Source organism: Cotesia glomerata, linkage group LG7 (genome assembly GCF_020080835.1).
Source record: "Cotesia glomerata isolate CgM1 linkage group LG7, MPM_Cglom_v2.3, whole genome shotgun sequence".
NCBI lineage: Eukaryota > Metazoa > Arthropoda > Insecta > Hymenoptera > Braconidae > Cotesia > Cotesia glomerata.
Genome location: NC_058164.1, coordinates 8,718,206 through 8,738,612, shown reverse-complemented (window position 1 = coordinate 8,738,612; position 20,407 = coordinate 8,718,206). Strand labels below are relative to the sequence as shown.

Sequence of the window (20,407 nt, the reverse complement as noted above, 5' to 3'; positions counted from 1 at the left end):
AACTAACTACTATCAACACTATTTTATAGGCAGTGAAACTAATTGGTAATAACTGCATTGAAAATAATAACAATTTTAGTTTTAGGTGAACTCTCCTCAATTCAGAAATGTATTTATGTTTTTATTTACTAGTTCCAACAGCGTTGGATACATTTGTGAAACATATAAATTTATATGTATTAAAAACTGGGAGCAAGTTTATGCTGAAAAAATGAAAAGACATCATAAAGTAAACGTCCAGTTTATTTCAACGGTCCATCCAATCTAGCAACGTAACTACACACCTTAAATTTGAATTCCTCGGTTACCATTCAATGTTAATTCAATCGGGATATGGTGTTACCGTTTGGTTCCACTCGTGGTTTCTACGCGGTGACTGATTGAAAAGCTTGGCTTAACTATAACTTTCAATTTAAACTACCAAAGTTGCAAAAACATCACTCTTATAAGTTTTTTTTTTTTTATTAAAACGAAAATACAAACCTTCCGGAAGTTCCAGACTAACAAATTTTTTTATTTTTCCTTAGTTTTTTAATTAAATTTTTAATTCCTAATGGACTCACTTCTATGGCGTAATTTTATATACAAATCGAATAAAAACTTCACTTTCATTGTTCTCTTTCTTAAAAGAGACTTTATATTCAATAATATTATTACTATGTTTAATCAATGGAATAACTTCAAATTGAATTGAATATTTCATATGGATCGTCAATAGATTTGGACACTAAAAAAAATATTACTTTGATCTTCGAAAAAAATATTCTTATAAAATTTTTATTTTTTTTATTAATTTTTTCTGTCTTTATAGTCATCAAAACAATAAGTTATTACAAGATACATTGTGACACTTAGTTAAAATAACAAACATTAATATAAATTTACTCATTATATTTCAAAAATATGTTAATCAGAAGTACATCAATTTTTTTTAAATTTTATTTCTTGCACGCGTTTTTTGTATAAGTTGACTAGCTTATGTAAATTTTGTTTATTCACTTATATTGAGAGATATATATTCTTGTATTGACTGTTGAAATCCAAACGATTAAAAATTAGAGTTAAAAACTTTTATTCTTGCTTCTCTGAGATATTCAGTTCGAAGATAAAAAAAAGTTTGTCATTAAAATTTTTTTTCTATTAATGTATAATAGAGAAAATTCTTATAATTTTATAGTTATATTTATTTTCTTCTTCAAATAAGAATAATTATATAACGGTTAGTTTATTTTTCAAATCTCCCAGACTAAAAACATTTAATATTTACTTACTTAAAACTTTGTCTATATTGTGCATGATGATATTATCTTAAATTTTTATTCGAGAATAAAAATTTATGACTAATTCAAAAAACTTAACTACGCATAAATATTTTTTTCAATCGAGAATATTTTCACTAATCAAAAATTTAGTAGTCAGAAAAAAAAATTTGAGAAATTTTGATGATTAAATAAGTCACTCAAAATTACCAGTCGTAATTAAATGAATGGATACTCTATAGATACTAAACTAGATCGTGAAGTCCAGCGAATTCAGAATGCAATCAACGAATCTCTATGGTCGTTTCCAAGTGACACCTTCATTTCTTGATCGATTTATTCTTTCCTTCCAATCAGCCCCCACACGTCCCTACACGTCTTACCCATTCACAAATTGAATTACTTGTATTAAACACCTACATTCATAAGATACCTGTAATAAAAATTTAAATTAAAAATGGATTTCAATTGAGTATATCTGAACAAAAATAAAAAAATTAATTGTTACTAATGAACAATGTTAGTTGTTTTACTCACCATTAAAGTTAATTCGATAAGTTTGAGATTGAAAAGATGACGTGTCGTTAACCATTTGAAACTCCAGGAAGTTTAATCAATTCAGTATTATCGGAAGCGTGCTGGGCATGGATTTTGTTCTTCTGACTCAACCAATTTTAGCCTCCGTTATCGTCGAAAGCTCTTGAGCCCGATGTGAAAAATCCTCAAAAGTGAATTGCGTACAACCTGCAACATTTTTTATCTTGGCTTTATCTCAACATATATTTGATCCGCTCACACAGGTAATTCAGACTTTTATTGTTTTTCTTCGTTCCTGATAAAAAACTTTTCGCTGAATGACAATTATTAAAACTCGATAAAGTCGACGAAATGTGCGTGAGTAAAAGACAAAAAGAAAAAGCGATGAATAATTAGGGTTAACAGAGAATTTAGTAATTTAATTCACTTAGTATTGAATAGCGACCACAACTATCAATTTTGTCAATACTCTAGCAATTGGCGCGCTACGTCTAAGGAAATAGAAACCAGAATTACCTTTTACCGACAAGAATGAAACCCAGGTATAGCCTAAGGACTCCAAAATAAACTGTTACTGTACCAATGTACCTAACTGAAAAACGAAATAAACTAAAAGTGAATCACTAACTGTTTTTTCATTACAGTTGAAAAGATTTTGCTGGTATTTTTTAGTAATTATTGAGCATTTTTTATCTATTGAAAATTTTTCACTTTCAGTTAAAAAAGAAAAAAAAATCTAGTGCAAAATCGATCAACTTTAAAAAAAAATTATTAGAAATTTTTATTCTATTATTTGAACAAGTAGCCAAAGAAATTCATGAGAAATAAAACAGCTATTGATATCTTCAACACGAGAAACGATGTTGGACGCCAATATCCATGAACTTTGCAAGATACCCTGCAATTCCCAGCTTGTTACTTTATTTTTGCTTAGTGTAGTTTTCTGAACTTTCGAAATCGATAGTGTTGGGTTGCCAGATGGTTTCTGGGTGTCGAATGATTGCACAAAATTAAAGGATTACGCACAAAAAGTTGTGCGGGCTCAAAGAGCACTAATATTTTTGGCACTCATTAAGTGGTGTATAGTTGAGAATTAATCCAAATATCACTTTTTTCGTTAAACAGAAATATCGTCAAAGTGAAAAAATAATGTGATTGTTTTGGGTGAACTGTATATAAATTGCCCTAGGTGGGTTCACTTCTGATTTGGATGAAATTTGGTCACAAGTCTGCTTAACATCGTAGTACAAAGTTGTGCCAAAGGAATAAATGGCAAAATTTTTTTCGAAAAGTTGTGCAAAATTCAAAATTTGACCATTTTCAGGTTTTTTCAAATGAGACTATGAAAGTGAAACTTAGACGCACATTACATCTATGACCCTAAAGCCAACAAATGATATAACATTGCCCAATAGTAACTGACCCCTAATGGTCTTCTTACGTAATTTAAAAAGATTTACGTTTATGAAAACAGACCTGAACAAAAGTAATAAAATCATTCGCTTTGAAATTTTTTTATGTCTACTTTATAAAACATATTATAATTTCTATTTAAAATCTCAGTTGGTGTGTTTTGCATTTTACATATATTACTGCGTTTTTATTTATATATTACTGCATTTTTATTTATATATTACTGCACTGAAGCAGTAATAACTCTTCTTACATAAAAAGTACAAAAATTCAGTAAAAAGTTATTTCTTAGCGTACACGTTCCACATAATAAAATAACTTCTGTGAATATCGAAGATCCACGTTATGTATTATATATTATTTATTATAATTCCATAGGTTTGTCCAGTACCAAAATAAGTTTAAAAAAGAAACAAATAAAAATAGAGAATTAGTAATACAGTAAAATATTCTCGTTTACTTTGCTGAGACTTTTTTTCCGCTTATTTTTATATTTATATAAGTTTTTTCTTCTCTATAAGACAAACAAATGTCAAAAGAAAAACGCAGACACTCAAGTTGGTTTTATGAATAATATTAATTTTACTTCTCACATTAATTTCCCTATTTTTTTTACTGTAGAATATGCTAAATGAAAATTGTTTTCTGAAGAATAGAATTATTTTTACTTTCCCTTTTATATATTATTGCTTTTTTTTTTTTAATAATAATAATAACAGCCTTTTAGTTATTTCATTGTTTGAAAACAATGGTTTCGCTTTGAGAATTAAATTTTTTACGATCATAGATATTTGCTATTTTCCTCCCTGAGGCGCCGATATTTCAAGTTGTATATCAAAAATATTTATTACTTCAAGCTAAATATTTTTGTGCATTATACTTTTTATTTTTAACAAAATCACCAGTATTTATTTTAAATAATAATGAAAAAACTTGCTGCTGACAATCAATTGTTTACAATTTAATAAAATAATATTGATCTTAATGTAAATAAAAAAAATTCAAGAAGATTCCTGTCAAGTTATTAAAAAAAAGATAATGAAAACTTGGAATTTTTTAATTCCTGAAAAAATTGATTTAGCACAGCCCCGTGTTAACAGGAAAGTTATTTTTAATTACAATTTCAGATAAATGAATTTAATTTAATAAAATTGAAACAAACTCAATTTTATCAGATTTTCTGGTGGATGCGGGCTTTAACGCTCGACATGCTCGTTATCTATTTTTCGCCGGCCGTCATACACGTTTTAATGCATATGTATTGACCGAATATTTTTGAATTTTATAGATTACTCACTAGGTTTATCTCCGCGTACCACACGCTATGATCCAACTCAAAAATATTGTACAGTCGCTATATTTAGGAAAAATATTTTTGGTTTTTTAAAAAGTGGATCTATCAAAAATATATGCTGTAAAAAATCGAAAGTAAATTGTACTCTGCATTCACTCCCATCACTCAGAGTAACAGGATGAAGTAATTCACCACTCCGCGTTCGGAGTGAATCTGGATTTTAATCCGGAAAATATCCAAGTTCGAAGTTCTTATACTATAACAAATTTTGATTTAACTGAACCAAGTTTTATGTGCCAAATTATTTTTTTCATCGGTATGGAATAAATAAATGAATAAATATACATGCTCACTCCATGTATTTGTATATCTATATTTGTGAATATCTGTTATCAATAATCAAAACGCTGTAATCACATTCAAAAAGTACATTACAACTATTTATTAAACTAAAAATTATATTGAAATACTTAATTTTATAATTAATGATGTCATCTAATACCTCATATAAACATATATTATATATAATATAAAAATATATATACAATAATATAAGTAATACAAACATTACTTTAAGAAATCTGTCATTTTCGTTTGTTTATTGCACTTGAACTGCAAGCGTAATAATTTTGAATTTGTTGCTCCATTCTATTCAACATTTCATTGCTATTGTTTAAACCTAATTCTTCTTTACCAAGCGCAAATTTTTATAAAACTGTAAAAGCAGTTAGCGCTGTGAGAAAAATTTTAATTTTTTCAGCTAAAAGATAATATTGTAGAAAATTTTTAACAGATTAATTTCTTGTCACAACAATACTCATTTTTTATAAGAGAACTTTTTTCTCTCAGTGTAATACGCCTTTTTGAAATTTGGGAAGAGATTTCTTAATATTATTAGTATAAACTTTTTTTGCTTGATTGAGTTTTTTGGTGAAAGTTGAATCCAGCAATTCTAAACTAGGATGAGCTTAGTTTTTACCACTCGCTCGTTGTTGAAGTTTTTCATTACTTTTAAGAAATTTCAAAATTAATTCTGTAGCGAGGACAGTGGTACATAGACAAAATTATATTACTCTGCTATTTTACATTTTTTTAAAGTGGAATAAAAATTTAACAATTACGATAAAAACATAAAAGATAAATTCTTGTGATATTAAGTCACCAAATAATAATAATAATTTAAAGTAAGGAGAAAAATTTTCCTTTTAGCTTGAAAATTTAAAAATCTTTTAACAAATAAATGACAATAGAAATTAAATTTTGTGTCTGGTTGCACTCGCTTTGTCTGCATGAAGTAGATTGCACAGAGGACAAGAATTGGCGTGAAAATCTCCACCAAAGCCCGTATTTTTCAGTGACTTACATTCAATACGTAGTTCTTTATTTATAGATATTTTTTTTACTATTATCAAAACGTTTTATCTGCTCAATGCAGTCGTTTGTCGGAAATCAAATGAAATTCTTCTCTACTTACTCAAACTACTTGATTGAAATACATGTTTACATGATTGTCACAAACAATTATGTACACACGACCGAAACAATAAAACAATCTTTGTGAGTATGCGAGAGAATGCCGAGCACTCGCAATACCTCGAAAGTTTAATTCATTGTATTTTATCCCACTTTATTCTTTTTTTTTGTTTTCGCTGTTGTTTATCATTTTCACCGGATTGAATTTCACGGAAAATAATTTTGACTCACTCGACATAACTCTCAATACAAATGTTTGAACTTTGTTTTTCGATATTTGCTAAATTCTTTCGGCTAAAATATTTATATAAAACGTGATTAACTTTTTGATTAAATATAATATCATGTTATCATTATTATTATTTTTATTATCTTTTATTTCTATACCTCAAGTAGCTGTGGGATACGCAATTTTATCCAGAACTATGACAATCTTCTCTACTTAGTTCCCTGGCGGTTTAAGGGTAAAACCATCAAATGCCGCGGCAGCAGGCGCATATATACTGCTAAAGAGAAGATAAAGTCGAGTCAGCGTCTTCGAGGTGTTGGAACTCACTAGTTTGGCTTTAAACTCTTTGTCTTTACACTTACAAAGTGCCACGTTACATTTTATTGCATTTTTCGAATGGGTATAAAGAAGTCTTAATCTTAATTCTTTGAAATTTTATATTTACATTAATTTAAGATAAATAATATATAAATTCATTTTGCCATGGAAAAAATTTAGATAGTCCAATTAAAGATAATCAGTGAAACAATTTTTTGATGTAGCCATGTAGACTATACACGAGAATAAAAAATTATTTATCATAATTTTCTATTTTTTATAAAAATGTGTCCATCACTAATTATAATTAATAAAAGTAAAATTAAGGATTTTAACAAACTAGAAGTAGCACCATTACACGAAAAGAAAATTATACGAAAAATTACGATATGAGTTTCGTAATCCAGGACTTGTCTTTAATACCTTAACTTCTATAATATTCAAATTTTAAAACTTACTACAAATTTTTATGATACTTTATAGTAAATATACTATATATTATAGTACATGTACTATAGAGTATCGTAAAAATTCTCATGTACATAGTAAATTTTAATATATAATTTTTTGTATAATTTTTTCTCCGTATGTTCTGCAATTACAGCGCGCTATTAACAAAATCGAAAAAATTAGGAAAACGGTTGACCCTGAAGGCCATCCCTGCAACTTCCCGCTAATTCCATACCTATGCGCTTAAAATTGCAACACGACGTTTTTGAGCTCTTCGAGCTCAATAATACAATTTATGAGTTATTTTGAGCTCTCCGAGCTCAAAGAGATTGCTTTCCTATGCTTTTGAGCTCCTCGAGCTCAAAAGTCTGATAGAGATTTGATAAGACACTATTTTTTGAATTTTTAACACTTTTCGGTTTTCTTTCGTTCACGATATCTCTCGAACGAATCAACCGATTTTGACCTGACTAGTGGCGATCGATATGGTTTTTTGAGGTTAAAGGCTGATTAGTTTTTGGAATCGATCGGTAAAGCCGTTTAAAAGTTCTTGAAAAAAAACCGCATTTCAAAAAATTTTTTTTTTGTAGTTTTTTTGAGATTTCTCAAAATCTATTGATCTGAATTGGTCCAAATAGTTCTCAAAATCTAAGTTTGGTTAAGCCCTTTCGAATGGCACCAACCGCGATGAAATCGGTCAGGCCGTTCGAAAGTTATAAGCGGTTCACATACTTTCACACACACACACACACACACACACACACACACACACACACACACACACACACACACACACACACACACACACACACCACACACACACACACACACACACACACCGTGACAACCTCGCGGGGATAGTCAGGGAAGCTTCCTGTGACCTTAAAACGTCGAGATCCGATGAAAACTCGATTTTTGCAAAACGGGGTGAAAAAAATAACTTCCCGATTTTTGAAAATCTTCGATTTTCTTAGCGGGAAGTTAAAAAAAGAAAAAAACTCTTGAAATTCTCTTATTCTTTACTTAATGACAGAAAAGTATATTAATTAGGCAGTTGTAGTTGAAAATATTTAATTATGAAGTAAAAAAATTCCAAAAGAAATAATCAGCCTGTATTGCAAGCCATTGTTTTTATAATTATAAAAATGAAGATAAAAAATTACAAACTGACAGCGAACTATCAGAGTAAAAGAGCAATTAAAATACGGGCACTCAAATGCTGCTCACTTTCTATATCTTTCTCTTTCCTCAGTAGAAATCGGTCTTATTTTTATTTTATTACTTGGGTTATAGTTCTATTGTACGTTCGTTGAGTGGTAGTTTATAACCGGACGGTATCGTCCGTGACATGAAGCAACAACGGGACGCGTAAAAGTCACAGTTGAATTATTCCCTGGGGGCGGCGAGAAACTAGATGATAGAGAAAAATTGTTGTAGAGAAACAAACGGCCATTGAACCAAATTTCCCGAGTCGAGCCACGAGTACTCCCTCAACTCTTTCTCTACGTTGGATGGAGCGGAAATACGTCTCGCTTACTTCCCAGTGATCAACAGTCTCAATTTGCATTTATTTCTTTTTATCTCTATTTATTTTTATTTTCTCCTATCAATAACAATTATTCATGATTTATTTCAGCTAATTGACTTTTTAGTTTTAAATTCAATGGAATATCACTAGAATTTTTTTTTTCTTTTTCAATTAAAATTTCACCGAAAAACTTTTTTTATCCATTAAATTTTTTTTTAAGGGGAACTAAATAATCAGAATTTATCTCAACTTTTAGTTATTTTACTTCAATTTATTTATTAGAGAGCAATAGAAGTGTCTTCAAAAATCTTTTTTTTTTATGGTCGGTCAATTAATTTTACACTATAAAATAATGATTCTGATGAGCTCAAAGTTTGTAATTCATATATTAAAACAAATTAACAAAGTGATTCATCTGCCCTGACTAATCTTCGATAAGTATACTTTTTATTAAGTTTGTGTAAGTAAAATTTAGCTGTCTTTAGTAAAGTAAAAAAAAGTTTTAATGTAGCTTACCGCACATATAAAATAGCATTATTATTGGAAATATTGCTATCAATCGAATATTACTATAATAAATCAACAAAATTAGATTTTATTTTTATTAGATAAAATGTTTAATTAATTTTTTTTTAATTCAATTAAAATTAAAAGGTTCATTTATTTTACAATACATAATGAATAATAGCTAATAGTAACAAAAAGTGACCAATGTCATTAAAGTACATTCTTACAAATAATATATCACCAATTGCATACTACTTTATTAAAATGATAATTTTATAAAAGTTTGTTAGTATAAAATGTAATTCAGCAACAACTCAGTCTCCAAGTCGGTGGACAATAATATTACTAAGATTAATTTTTACAGGAAAATATGGTAAATTTTATAGCAATTTTAGTTAAAACATTCGATTTTACTGTAATTTTGAAACTTTGAATAGTAAAAATAATTAGTTATATTACTAATTTTTAACGTTTATTTTTTAAAGACATACTAAGGTAATAATTAATGGTACTTTTCTAAATTTTTTTACATCATATTTGAGAATAATTATCAAAAGATTTCTAATTAGATCATAAATTGCAGAATGTCTCACGATTACTATGATTTTCACGGTACATTTTAAAAAAAATTTCTTTCTGTGTACCTTATGAATTTTACTCATTTGAGTAATTTTTTAATTTTCCACCAAAAAATGAAATTTTAAAGATAAAAATTTTTTTTTTCTTTTAATTACAAAGATTTTTTAAAAATAAACAAATCTCGGTGGTAAGACCAAAAGTTTAAATTATAATTGAATATTTGAAATTGGAGTGTCTGGGTAAATCTTTCGAGGAATTAAAATCTTAAAAGATCATATACCTACTTGATTACCTGAATTTTGTAAGAGTAGTAGTATAAGTACAGCACAGCGAGTTTAAAGCGAGACTCATCAAAATGAATCTCTGTATTCAGTGGGTGAAATGTCTCCCACATCGTGGGGAATCTCGAAGCTCCATAAATTTACTAAAGTATCAAGCCATAAATTGAAAATGCCTTGCAACTACGACGTTCACTTGCTTCTCTGTTCACTGCATGCCGAATAGAACAAAACTGCGGGTTTTATTCAGCCCGCAGAGAACTTAAAATCCATTTAAAAGTTCTTAAATCTATTACAGAGCCATGCGAGCTAGAATTAATTAATTTTAATTTCACAATGATCAGCATCTCAGTTTATTAATAATTAAATAATAATAACAGAGCATTGGAAATAATCAGAGCTTAAAAGCAAAATAAAAATACTGTAATTAATGAGCATATAAAGCTTTGCCGTATTGTCCGATATAAATTCAAAGGCTTGTGTTGTTAAAAGGGCCAGTCGGCTTACATATTATACGCAAATCGTCAGTTCAATTCAGCCCGATGCATTCATCAGAAATACATGAAAGCTCACTAATACAAAGCTATTGTGTTTATCTCTATATTTGCTGACGCAAATATTGACGATAAAAATGGATCATTTTTTGTTTATTATATTTTTATTCATGTATTTAAATGCAATGACTTATTATATCATATTCAATTTTTCAATGAATAAAAGAATTTCGTTTAATATGCGTAAGATTTAAATGGTTGATAATATTAATCCAAATGTGCCTTGAGCACTCATTTCATACTCAAATGACTCAAATTAAAAGTTCATTTTACAAAAACCCCTGAAAAATTTTTCTGATATGGTCATATATATCCATTTATAATTTTTTGACCAAATGTAGTTTTAAAAACCTCTAACAAAGCACGCACGGTCGCTGAATCGTCTTCTAACAAGAAAGTTAAGTTTTAATGTTAGATTTTTTTTTCCCCAATAAATTTAATTAGGTTTCTTATCAAAATTTTATCTCTTAAAAACTAATACACGGAGAGAATTAAATAGTAGAAATCACCATCTGGTTATTGTAGAATTTTTTTAATTTAACTCGATAAAAACGAATACTACTTAGGTCATTAAGAGACATCCCATACAGGACAATACGACGGGGCCAGATGTGGGCCATGCTTGGCGCAATGCTGTCTATCTCTGGCCCATGCTTGTAAACCCGCTTTTGGCCCAGCTGTGGTAGAAGTCTGGAGTGATAACAGGGTGCCAAGCTTGGTTGCCTAGACTGACCCAAGCATGATAACCAAGACTGGCCTAAGATTGTTAACCAAGACTGGCCCAAGTTTTTAAGCCAAAGCAAGCCTAGGCTTATTCACCACTATAGAATTTACTAAAAAAAGTAGATTACAAAATATATTTAGAATTTAATTGTTTAATGTAAAACCAAATTAGTATTAAGAACCCAATTTTGAATAAATTGAATTTTCTGAAATAAAATAGTAAAATTCTACGAAATCGTTAAATTATTTTGTATAAAATGAATAGTTATTAGTTGAAATTATAAAAAAAGAACTTTTTAATTGTCAATAATTTATTTCAATTTTGATGTAGAGCTAACGCAAGTTTAGATGACTTAACTCTTAATTTAGACCTAACTTTCGCTAATTATAGAAATAAAGTGAAAATCGTATTTACCCTAACCGAGATTCGAACCCGAGCCGCGCGCTTGCCAGACCGACCACTAACCCCTACGCCGTACGACCGATAAGTTAACGCACATGTCACCATTCATATAAGCTAAATCTATATGGTGACAGAGTGTGACGGTTTATTATTTATATAATTTATGTTATTTAATATTGTGTTTTGATGAAAATTATCTATTTTATACAAATGTTTATTAATTTAAAAAAAAAGCAAAAGTCAAGTTCTTACATTAACTTTAAACTTTTTAAATCGTTTTGTATATTTTTAATATCATATTATAATATTTTTTTATAATATTTTTTATAATATTTTTACAATTGTTTTGTTGAAATTTTTCACGAAAACTCTGCATTGAAAACTTCTAATTAATTTCAGTTTTACCATTACCCGTCAAAAAATCAATAGAACAAAAACTAAACTACATCAGTAACTTCTTTGACTTCACAAAAATGAGAAAAAGAATAGCACAAAGCCGTAAAAAGTCTTCTGTTCTTCTTAACTCTGGAAATGAAATAAAAGAAAATAAGAATAAGTTTTAAATGATGTTTAATTTCCGCTTAGTTTTCCACGATTCAACGAACTCTTCCTACTCAACCTAAAATTTTTCCACAAACCCCAGCATCCGGATGAAATTATCGATCATAAATACACTCATTCCATTAAATAAACAAAAAAAAAAAACGTAGTCCTGGTAGTTGTAATATTCCCAGATTATGTCATAAAATATTAAAAAATATTTCATTACTGAAATATATTTCATTTCAAAGACTTTTAGTCTGGTACAAAAAGCTCAACAAAAAAATTCATTTCACACAAAAAATAATAAAACCTTTGAAGACATTGTTAGAACAGAAGAATTGACCGAAAAAGAAGAAAATAAAAATAACACGCTCTTTTTTTTTTATTATTGTGCTGTGTGTATTACATACATATGAATATATAGAAAGGCGCAGCACTCGTATTACAGTGTACTTTTTAAGTTTAAATACACACATATACACACACATACACACACGCGGAAAAGTTCCAGGGTGACTTTGTGTCCAAGTATACGTGAATTAACGTTAACGTGCATTACCCAACGTCAACAGTTTACGAAGGAAAGTTTCTATTGCGCATAACACTTAATTTGATTAAAAGTTTCGTTTTTAGACTCAACTGTTATCTGGATGAAAACAAGGTGAGGCGCGAGTTCGTTTAACGGAAGAAGACGTTAGAGATGAGATTGAATTGAAAACACTGTACGGAAAGGAAGTTGACTACTTTGAAAACTAAATGCTCTAAATATATGTTATTATTTTTAACAAGTTTATGTCCATCAAATCATCTAACAGGGTCTTGAAGTATAAATATGTAGAGTTATGACTATAAATGGTAAATTAAAACAATTATAAGGTTCGTAGTCTACCAAGGTATGGTGGGAAACATTGTGAGAGCGACAAAAACGATTGAAAGAGGGATGAAAAAAAGGAAATTTGTGAAAGGCCCGCGATTTTCGCGCCATTCAGTATATCGCAGCTGAACCACCATATATATATATATATATATAGGGTGTCCCAGAAGTAACGGACGCCATTGTAGCATCTGATGAAAAAAATAATTCTGAGACGAAAAGTCCTTAGCCATTTTTTAATTAGACGCATAGATAATTAATTATTAATTAAAGTAACGTCGCTTTATGTGTTAGAGAGAGAGAGCGTCAGTGTCCAGTAAAGTATGTGGCAAACAAAGACACAACTAACTGTATGACTAACTAGCTACTATAGCTAACGTAGTCACACACATTTACTTACACATTCACACGTGCAAGCGTCTTCGTTTGGAACGCACTTGACTGGACACTGGTACTCTCTCTCTAACGCATAAAAGGACATTATTTTAATTAATAATTAATTATCTATGCGTCTGATTAAAAAATGGCTAAGGACTTTTCGTCTCAGAATTATTTTTTTTATCAGACGCTACAATGGCGTCCGTTACTTCTGGGAGACTATATATATATATATATATATATATATATATATATATAGTATATATATATATATATATATATATATATATATATATATAGGTCGCAATTGACACGAAATTACCTAAATTTAAAAATCATATTTTTTTAATTTATTTGATGTATTGATATGAATTTATATGCACTGAAAGCAGCTTATCTGTAAATTTTTAGCTATGAATCATTAACGTTTCGGAAATTTATCGGAACGGTAAATTGAAAAAATTCGTAACTCTCTATTAATTTTACATAAACAACAAAATATTGGGGTCATGTTCTTCAGCTCGGAGTATAGTTTCATAAAAAAAATTTTCATTTTTTATCATTTTTGTTTTAGTTTTAGACTAAACTTTTAATTTGTACAACCAGCAATATTATATATAATAATTGACAAATTTTCGCCTTCAAAAATTATTTAAGAACATGTAGTACAGTTTGATGTCGGCAATTCAGTCTGGACTAGTGACAACAAATGCCAATTTAATATATCGGTTTGTTTATTTGAAACACATGTAATATGCACTAAAGAAGGTATAAGATTAATAAAAAAAATTCAAATTTTTAAAATATGATAACTCCAGAAATGCCTTAATGGGGATGTCCAATAGAAACATTTCTTTATTGGATAATATCAAAGCAATATCACAAAAAAGAAATGTCACTGAAGGCCAACCACCCGGTCGGCATTTAATTCCTTAAAACTAGCGTTAAATTTATATACCCTCCACCATAATATTCAATGACTATAATTAAATCCTTAAACTAAGATAAAATAATTAAATAAAAAATAACCTAAAAATAAAAATAATACAGATAAAATTATATTAGATTAATTAAAATTAAAGCTTAAAAATAACCTGAAAAAAAAAACATGTTAATTAATTTATTTCTTACCCTTTCGTTTCTTTGGGGCAGGCTGGATTACGTCGAGGACTTGGGGCTTCCTCTTCCCCGGGTTCATCTCCTTCAAGCGACTCTTCAAACGCTCTAGCACTCCTTTCAGCCTGTCTTCCATCGGGTCCGGAATATGAGCTGGTTCTTCTCGAAGCATCCTTCTTGTATTGGCCTGGGTCCTATTAATTTCACTGTTCTCGAAAAACACTCCTCTATTGACATTCCGAAATTTTGGAATGGCAATAGGGCGGCTGTCTCGTGGTAAAACACTAAAGTTATACCTCTGAGCCATCCGGTCTAGCCTCACAGGTTGCGCTGGGATATTTTGTTCTTCTGCTCTGTCTTCGGGCTCCTCCTGCTGAGGTTCTTCTTCCTGCTCGGGTACAAATAGTTCTCGAAGGGGAAGAGGCTGGTTAAACTTGACATAATCCTCTGGAAAGTATTTCAAAATTAATTTTCCAGGTTGGCGGCTTTTTAGTTATGTCAATTTCATTTTTCATTGACATGATGGACTTCACTATTTTGTTGTTTAAAGACTTGCGGCTGAAGTTTTCCATTATTATAAAAAGAAAATTTTAAATAAATAAATTCATTATTAATAAACACGTGGTAGGAAAAAAGGTTAGGATACACTTAGATTTTTATACTTACAACTATTTCACACAATAAAAAAAATTTTAATTGGTAAACAAACAAATTTACAATTTATTTATAATTCAAATACAATAAGCACTTAAGCGAGATTAAATTAGCGATAAAAATAATAAAAAATATGGTAATTTGAATAAAATTTAGGAAGAAAGTAATTTGAAGCAGACACGTTGTTCACTCTATGACTGTTCAATTAGTTCTGACTACCCAGTCAGCATCCAAGTCAGAAAGATTTCAGTATGAAGTCTTTTAAAAAACTTCTTATAGAAGTCCTAATGTGACGTCTTAAGGAGCTCTTTTTTACGAGGTCAGAACTAAGAGCTCTTAATGAACTCATAAGTTTGGAGTCAATTTTCTGACATCTAACTGAGTCCCTTTTTTGGACTTCTTTTTGAGTTGCGTATAATGAGCTTATAGACATTATAAACAAAAACACAAATTTCTTTTTAATATAAAGCTGTCAAAATCTTATTCATTTTTCATTTATTACTTTCCTGATTGAGAAATTAAATTGAAAATGATTAAAAATAATTCGAATTAAATGATTTAAAACAATTTGAATAGATTAATATATAGATATACACTTGGCATAAGTTAACTCATTTCTCTTAATCCAGGTTAATTAAATTTTTCAAAAATTTTAAATTATATTATGAAGTAATAGGCAATCCCGAGTAAAAACAGAATTCCGCCGCACCACCGCCGCAACACCGCTGCACGGCTTTTTAAGCGCCGCACCACCGCTGCACTACAGCCGTGAAAATTTTGGTTATTTTACAAGTGCCGTATCACCGCCGCACCACCGCCGTGACAAGTAAAGAATTTATCTATTCGCCGCACTACCGCCGCACCAGCGCCGTGACAAGTAAATAAATTTCTATTCGCCGCACCACCGCTGCACCACCGCCGCACCATACCACTGTTTGATGGTATATACATTGAAATAATATATTCGTTGATCATTCAAATAGCTTAACTAAATTTTTTAAGTTAAGTATGGCTTGCAGTGCAGTTGGCAATGTTCGAGACTTCCATGCAGACGATCCAGGTTCGAATCCCATCACAGTTCAATTTTTAAAATTCTTTCAGAGTATTTCGATAGGCGTACCGCTTCTGTGCAACCCGAGGACGAAATTAAAAATCTACATCAACAATACGACTAAAAAAATCAATAATTTCGCGGTACTTTGCACTGATTTAAAAAAAATTTTTTTTTTTAATATTAGGCATTCGATTAAAAGGAGGTTGATCAATAGGTCTTACATAAAGATTTCTAGTCGCATTATTTATTAATTAATTATTGCGTGATAAATTAATTATGATACCATTTTTGTGAAATTGTAGGTATAATTTAGCATTGGTGCGGCGGTCGTGCAGCGGCGGTGCTGGAGGAATATATTTTTAGCGTGCGGCGGAATAGTCCGCCAAACGGCGCTGGTGCAGCGGTCGTGCGGCGGTATGGTGCGGTAGTGGTGCAGCGGTGGTGCGGCGGTCAATAAAAAGTTATAATTTTTTCGTAAATTTCATTTTTACTCGGGATAATGTTAAAATCTGGTTCGTAATCAAACTAATTTAGATAAAATAATAAAAATTGGATTCTAATCTGAAAAAATTATGTGAACTTTTTACATTTAAGGAGTACTTCGCATGTATCAATTTTAAACATTTTATTCGAATTTAACGATATCTTATAACTATATACTTATTAATTATTGTTGAATTTTTAATATTCATTAATTTATCTATTAGATTTTATATTGTGAAAAGTAAACAAAATTTATATAGACTATTTAAAAAATATTACAGGTAGACTTTTGAATATTTTTAGTATATAAATATTCGTAAAAGTTACTTTTTCTCTATCGATACACACTATCAAATAGAATAAATAATATAGACAATGATCGCGACATTTCATCACTATATAAACTTAGCTTATAAGAATAATGAGATGTGTAATGACATATCGTTTGAACAGCGTAGGGGGTTAGGTATCAATCTAGCACGCGCGCGACTCGGGTTCGAATCTTAGTTATGGCAATTGCGACTTTCACTTTCTCTCTTTAAACCGACAATATTAGGTCTAACTAAAATAATAAACATTCGAAATCAGCATCGGTGCTTCATGAAACTCTGAATTATTTTTCATAATTTACTTTTATTATTATTATTAATATTATTTTTGTTTTGTTCTTATTATTGTTATCATTATAATAGCGTATAGAGATAAAAAATCATTCATTTGTGCGAGTTCAGAAAAAGAGCTCGTTTTGATGAGTTCTTAAAGTCTACAATAAGCGGCGCATTCGACCTCTTCAGAAAGTCTTAAAGACGTCTTTTAGACGTAGACTCTGACGTCCAAATCAGAAATCTGAGCTCATTCGGAATAACTTAATACGTCATTTTGCTATCTGGGTAGATCATACAGTATAGACATACAGAGATATACAGCGCCGCCCGCCACGTTACAGACTACGCAAGTACCTTCTAAATTTATTATAGAAAGTTCCCACGTGACATCTAACAACCTAAAAATTACCTTAAGTTTATTTAATTTATCGCAATTTTAACATTAAAAACAATTATTCACAACTGTTAATAATTATTAACAACTAACTTTATTTTATGTCTGATATATAAATATAATTACATATATATAATTAAACGTCTCGAAAATTATGATAAGTATACCATATGACATAAAATATAGAAGATATTAATCGTGCTTGTTACTCATGTAGTCTTCTAGATACAATGTAAGAGTGAATACGTGATATATTCAAAAATTATATATATTATAACCTATATATAGGTTTATACCATTATATCTGTAGTTTTTTTTATAAATTCTGTGGTTTTTAGATAGAGAAACATTTAAAAAATTATAAAGTATTTAAAAAATTTATCTGAAAATCGATGTAATTATTTTGTAAAATATAATACTGACAAAAAAATTAAATTTAGAAGAATTTCTTGTTGTTAGTATTATACTTTTAAAATATAATCACATTGATTCTAAAAAAAAAAAAAAAAATTATACGCTCTTATACTATCTTAAATAATTATTGAGTCGTTAAAAAATTAGGTATTACAATTATAATACGAATTTTAAAACATTTAAAAAAATTAGGAAAACGGTTGACCCTAAAGGCCATCCCTGCAACTTCCCGCTACCTCCATACACGGAAAAAAAAATTTCGTTCTGGTAACCTAACTGTAGAGTTACCACAACTATACACAGTTTGCTGTTCGTTGTAGAGTTACAGTAACAAAATGTTATTTAATTCTGATAACTCAATGTTGTTGAGCTCTAATTTTAAAATAAAAGTCCCAAAATCAAATTCGTTCTGACGCATTTATTTATTAAATTATCAATGCTAAATCGTAAAAAAAATTATTAAACAGACTGCCAAAAATTTGTTATAGTCTTAGAACGATCCTGTAAAGTTGTGAGAGGTAAATAACGTTTAGCTTAAAAGTATAGTTTTAGTGTTATTTTGAGCTCTCTAAGCTCAAATAGCTGTTCTATGCTTTTGAGCTCTTCGAGCTCAAAAGGCTGATGGAAGTTTCATAGAACACTATTTTTGGAATTTTCAAACCGCAATAACTTTTGAATGAATTAACCGATTTTCTCGCGGCTTACGGCATTCAACGCAGGTTTTTGAGTTCTTTTAAGAATCTTTAAGCGCAAATTGGTCAAACTAAAAATTTCATAGAAATTCTAAAAAAAAACATTTTTTTGAACAACGATATCTCACGAACAAATCAACCGATTTTGACTGGAATGGTGGTGATCGACGTGGTCTTTTGAAGTTAAGAGCTGAGTAGTTTTTGGAATCGATCGGTTCAGCCATTTAAAAGATATTTCAAAAAAATGAATTTTCGGAAATTTTATGTTTGAGATTTCTCAAAATTCATCGGGTCAAATTCTGTAAACTAGTATCAGAATTCTAAGGGAAAAGAAACTCTTTGGAACGCCGCTGATTTCGATCAAATCGGATGATGCGTTCAAAAGTTATGAGAGATTTACCTACACACACACACACACACACACACACACACACACACACACACACACACACACACACACACACACACACACACACACACACACACACACACACACACACACACGGTGACATCACCGCGGGAATAGTCGGGCAAGCTTCCTAGGACCTCAAAACGTCGAGATCTGATGAAAACTCAATTTTCGAAAAACGGGGTAAAAACAATAACTTCCCGATTTTTGTAAATTTTCATTTTCTTAGCGGGAAGTTAAAAAGAGAAAACAGAAGAGTCAAAAAATTACTAGCAAAAAATACTTTGTTTAAAATTATGAAGAAATAAATCTGAAACAATCTTTATACAAATAAGTTAAATAGAAAAATCATATGATATTGTCGTTCGTCGTTATTTTCAATGAAGAAATTATAAATTAAACCAGACATAAATTCATCGTGCTCTCTTATTTTTAACAATTAACATTAAGAACATGAAGTACAGTCTAATGTCAGTAATTTAGTCTAGATCAGTGACAACAAATTTGTTTATTTAAAACCAATGTAAAATGCACTGAAGGAGGTTATCAGACTGACTGTAAATACTCTAAATACTGCTTAAAAAAATTAAACTAGATAATTTACTTTTAGCACTCTCTTGCAGCCTACATAAAAGTATAGTAAATGAAATTTTTTGTTGATAATTAGTAGGGCCAGAAAGTTTTTCTTTGTTCAAATTTGAGGTTAAACATATGAATGCTCATTTAAACAACTACGAAAGTCCTGACCCTAATAATTAGTTTCCTACCCTAACCTAGGTGCATTTTAATAATTCTGTCTTATAAGTAATCTAAACTAAAATAAAAAGTAACCAAAAAATTAAATCAATCTCAAAGATTTTATTGGTTGTACGTTTATTAGTAATTTCTTTGTAGTAAAGTTTATTTACTTGAATATGTGATGGGTCCTGAGATAAGGAAATTTTTCGCGCGAACACTACCTACTTATTTATCATTTAGTTATTTTTTTTCAATGATTAAATTTAAAATTAAAAGAATCAATTTACGATGGACTATTATTTCCATACTCCTGCCAAGTTTCATGATTTTTTATTCAATAATTATTTGGTCAAAAAGCGTCCCAGTATCTTGTTCAAAATTTGAATATTCCCTATGTCCTAAATGTTCTTAAGGTCAAAGTTCAATTTGTAAAAAATTTTAAAATATTTAAACTTTTTTGTCGAATCTATTTACGTCATTCCAAACTTTTGCTCTAATCTTTCTTGAA

The 20,407-nt window shown here is 29.6% G+C and overlaps 1 protein-coding gene and 1 long non-coding RNA gene across 3 annotated transcripts in view; one reads left to right on the top strand and one right to left on the bottom strand.

Moving 5' to 3' along the window:
- Positions 1-19,915, top strand: part of LOC123268623 — a 23,608-nt gene extending 3,693 nt beyond the window's left edge. Inside the window, exons 2-3 of the long non-coding RNA XR_006510266.1 lie at positions 8,267-8,277; positions 19,838-19,915. This is a non-coding gene — a long non-coding RNA (uncharacterized LOC123268623). The remainder of the gene's footprint in view (positions 1-8,266; positions 8,278-19,837) is intronic.
- Positions 1-20,407, bottom strand: part of LOC123268622 (lachesin-like) — a 311,927-nt gene that overhangs the window by 159,540 nt on the left and 131,980 nt on the right. The gene's annotated exons all lie outside the window — the stretch shown is intronic.